Below are 5,160 nucleotides of genomic sequence, written 5' to 3' on the forward strand. Positions count from 1 at the left end.
GTTTAACTTAATTGTCAATTCATGATTTTACTTTTTTAAACCTTTATGAAGTTTAAATTAGTTTGAAGCCTGTTTTGCAAAATCCAGGTCCTGAACACGGACTGCGACTTGTAAACAATGTCCAAAATTATTGCCATTATGCATTATGACTATCTGTCATTCATGTTAATCAAACAACAAAAGACAATGAGAAGATCACTTTTGTAGCTTTAACAAAGATGAATAATATTTAATTTATACAGCCAAGACTATAGTTTTATTTAACATTTGATTTCCTGAACAATTCATGTACATCAATCTTTTTTTATTGCAATATATAATTCCAGAAAAACGAAATATTGCAATGTAGTGCAGTAAAAACAAGTATGAAAAATAAAAATAGACTATGGCACAACCTTTACAACTCTGTATGTCAGATTGACAGGTAATGATATTCTGTAGCCTACCCTCCATGGCGAATTAATTAAATACATAATTATTATAAGAAAATCAAATCAAATCAAATCAAGTATATTTGTATAGCGCTTTTCACAATACAGATTGTATCAAAGCAGCTTCACAGTATTAAAATAAAATAATACAACAAAGTTTGTTTCTAGTGGAATTTATTGATTGATAGAATAAAATTAAATATCCCCAAAATATCCCCAACTGAGCAAGCCAAAGGCAACAGTGGCAAGGAACCGAAAAACTCCATCAAGTGACCTAATGGTGTCCTAAAACTCCATCAGGTGACCTAATGGAGAAAAAAAAACCTTGGGAGAACCCAGGCTCAGTCGGGGGCCAGTTCTCCTCTGGCATTTATGAACTAGAGGCCGGATTGTAGTTTGAAACTGTGAGATTAACAATATTATATGAATGCCTGGCTGAAAAGATGCGTCTTTAATCTAGTTTTAAACTGGGAGAGTGAGTCCGAGCAACGAACAGTATCAGGAAGGCTATTCCAGAGTTTTGGAGCCAAATGTGAAAATGCTCTCCCTCCTTTGGTTGATCTGGATATCCTAGGTATGACCAAAAGCCTCGAATTTATTGATCTTAAAGAGCGCGATGGATTATAGGGTGATAGAAGATCCGTTAAATAGACTGGAGCTAAGCCGTTTAGGGCTTTATAAGTCAGTAGCAATACCTTATAATTAATACGGAACTTTATAGGTAGCCAATGAAGTGATGATAAAATCGGTGTTATATGATCATATTTTCTTGATCTAGTAAGAACTCTAGCGGCTGCATTTTGGACTAACTGTAGCTTGTTTATTGAGGATGCAGGACAACCGGCTAATAAAGCATTACAGTAATCTAGTCTCGAGGTCATGAATGCATGAACTAACTTTTCTGCATCAGAAACTGATAGCATATTACGTAGCTTAGCAATGTTTCTAAGGTGGAAAAAGGCTGTTTTTGTAACATACGAAATATGATTTTCAAAAGACAGGTTACCGTCGAGTATAACACCCAGGTCTTTTACTGTAGAGGATAAAGTAACAGGACATCCTACGATGTCAAAGTTGTATTGTGAGAGGTTCTGTGGGCGGTTTTTTGAACCGATAAGTATTACCTCTGTCTTGTCTGGATTTAATAAAAGAAAATTACGCGTCATCCAATCTTTTATATCTTTAACACGCTCTGTCAATTTGGATAATTTAGCGTTTTCATCCGGCCGTGATGAAATATATATTTGAGTGTCATCAGCATAACAATGGAAACTAATTCCATGTTTCCTTATAATATTTCCAAGTGGCAGCATATATATTGAGAATAACAGAGGGCCCAACACAGATCCCTGCGGCACTCCATAGTTTACTGGAATTATGATCGATTTTTCTCCATTTAAATAGACAAAATGGTAGCGGTCTGATAAGTATGATCTAAACCAGCTTAATGCTTGTCCTTGAACACCAGTATAATTTTGTAGTCGATCTAAGAGTATTGTATGATCTATAGTATCGAACGCAGCACTTAGATCAAGTAAAACTAGTATTGAGATACAGCCTTGGTCAGAAGCTAAAAGTAAATCATTTGTGATTTTAACGAGCGCAGTTTCAGTGCTATGATGCGGCCTGAATCCTGACTGAAACTTTTCATAGATATCATTTTCTTGCAAGAAAGAGCCCAGTTGAGTGGACACAACTTTTTCTAGTATTTTAGACATAAAAGGTAGATTTGAAATGGGTCTATAATTTGCTAGATTATGCGGGTCTAATTGTGGTTTCTTAATGAGAGGTTTTATCATTGCCAGTTTAAATGTTCTTGGAACATGACCTAAAGATAAAGACGAGTTAATAATATTGAGGAGAGGCTCTTCCACTACAGGTAACACTTCTTTCAGTAGTTTAGTTGGTATAGGATCTAATAAACATGTTGTTGTTTTAGATGAAGTGATAAGTTTATTTAACTCTTTTTGTTCTATAGTTGTAAAGCACTGTAATTGTTCTTGCGGGGGGAAAATTGAGGCTGAATTATAAGGTGCGATTGAGGATTGAACGTTTACAATTGTGGTCCTGATGTTTTCTATTTTCTCAGTGAAGAAGTTCATGAAATCATTACTACTAAACTGTAACGGGATATTTTGTTCGGGTGACGTCTGTTTATTTGTTAGTCTAGCCATGGTGTTAAATAAAAACCTAGGATTGTTTTGGTTGTTTTCTATTAGTTTGCGGAGATGCTCAGCCCTGGCCGCTTTTAGGGCCTTTTTATAACGTGACATACTGTCTTTCCACGCGATTCTAAAGACCTCTAAATTAGTTTGTTTCCATTTACGCTCCAAATTACGGGTTTCTCTCTTTAGAACATGCGTAGTATTATTGTACCATGGTGCTTTAATTTTCTCTGTAACCTTTTTTAATCTAACGGGTGCAACAACATCCAATGTTCTAGAGAGAATGGTGCTCATAGTGCTAGTTAGTTCTTCTAGTTCATCTGTTTGTTTGGGTTCAGGCAGCAGCTGAGACAGATCAGACAAGCAACTCGAGAAATTATCTATGGTGGATGGAAGGATTGTTCTGCCTGGTCGAAAACGCGGCGCCGCATGACATATTACAGCAGTACGTAATATGCAAGTTACCAAGTAATGGTCAGTGACATCATCACTTTGTGGAATGATATCTATATCGGTTGGATCGGTTCCATATGATATAATTAAATCGAGTGTGTGATTAAGACGATGAGTTGGTCCTGTGACGTTTTGTTTGACCCCAAAGGAATTTAATAAATCTATAAACGCAGCCCCTAAAGCATCATTTGGATTATCTACGTGTATGTTAAAATCTCCAACAATTAATGCTTTATCTACATTGACCAATAGATCTGAGAGAAAATCTGCAAACTCTTTTAGGAAATCAGCGTAAGGCCCAGGCGGTCTATATCCGGTAGCCAAGGCTAGAGATAATATGGATTTTTTTCTAACATCTAAGAGCGTAACATTTAGTACAAGTATTTCAAACGAAATAAACTTATAACCCGTTTTCTGAGTAACATTGAGAATATCTCTATAGACCGCTGCAACACCGCCGCCACGACCAATCAGACGGGGTTCGTGCTTATAGGAGTATCCTAATGGAGTAGACTCATTAAGACCGAAATAATCATTAGGTTTAAGCCAAGTTTCAGTAAGGCAAAGTACATCGAAGCTATTATCCGTGACTATTTAATTTACAATAACTGCCTTAGGTGTGAGTGATCTAATGTTTAGAAGACCTAGCTTTAGAAATTGTTTTTGGTTACTAATAGCAACATTTTCTGGTTTAATAACAATTAGATTTTTTCTAGATCCTGCAGTAGATTTATTATTTGATCTCACTAAACGAGGAATAGACACAGTTTCTATGCAATGTTCTACACTATTTTTATCAGTTAATTTGGTGCAGCAGAGACTATGATTTGAACTTTTGGTTACTAGTCAAAAGGTATTTAACATTTTGGAGATGTTATCTGACAGAAGATCCGATCCGAATCTGCTTGGGTGTAAGCCATCAGCACGGTAAAGCCTAGGACGCTCCCAAAACAGATTCCAATTATTTACAAAGAGCAGTTTCTGCTCATTGCACCATGATATTAACCATTCATTTAGCGCGAATAATCTACTAAACTTTTCATGACCTAGTCGGTACGTGGGAAGCGGTCCTGACACAATGATCGTTATATCAGGCGATGTGCTGCGTACCGTATCGATCAGATTCCTGAAGTCTTTCTTCAGAACCTCTGTCTGTCGCAGCCTGATGTCGGCCCCTCCCGCGTGCAGGACCATAGTTCCGATGCGCTCGTTCAGAATCTCGGGAACGTGAGCAGCGATTTCAGAAACACGAGCACCAGGAAAGCAGTGACTATATGCACCTTACTTTTATTTAACGTAGCTTGTACGTGTCGAACGATGGAATCACCGATGATCACACAGCATCGCGTTCTGTTTCGCGAAGAGGGGAGAAGCGGTTTTGTGTGGATATCTCGAAAACCGGGAGGGTCGGAGAGAGTTTTCTTGGTCTAGACCTGACTCGCGTCTTCCGCTGCGGAAATATCCAGGCTTCGTGGTGGCATGTTGGAGCCGGCGTAAACGAGACCATAGCTGATCGCGGCCTCGACGCTCGTGACCGATGCTGAGTAACGCACGGAGTAGACGAGGTCGGAGTCAGCGGGTTAGTAACGTTGATCACTGATTTGTGTGCAATTGCATCGGCGCGTGATGTTTCAAGAGCTAACCGCCGGTCTATCAGCTCGGCTTTTCTCACTAAAAGGTCGTGGATCTGTTTCTCAACAGCTTCCAGCTCAGACTGCAACGCGTGTAGCTCAAATGTATCCTCACCTGCACCAAAAGGTAGACTACTTACATCTGATATATTCGCCATTTTAACAGATGGACAGTAAGTTAAGTTAGCAACGACGCTACCAGTGATGCTATCAATATTAATACTAATTTATGGCTTAAGTCTTGGATATAATCCGTCTTTTTAGTGGTACGGGTGTGGAGTAGACGCACGATAGGCGAAAAAAAAAAAATGTTTGTTTATAAATGAGTGCGGAGAAGACGCGTTCAGCCGTGATCCACGGACGTAACCTATAAGAGTATCCAGCGTTGGATCACTAGGCTTGAGACGCGTCTGCTCAACAGTCCGCGTTGTAACTATGAGGTGAGGAAAAATAGAAAATGTTCGTTGTAAGTGAGTTTTA

The sequence above is a fragment of the Abramis brama genome, assembly GCF_963993115.1.
Source record: "Abramis brama genome assembly, chromosome: 7".
Taxonomy (NCBI): domain Eukaryota; kingdom Metazoa; phylum Chordata; class Actinopteri; order Cypriniformes; family Leuciscidae; genus Abramis; species Abramis brama.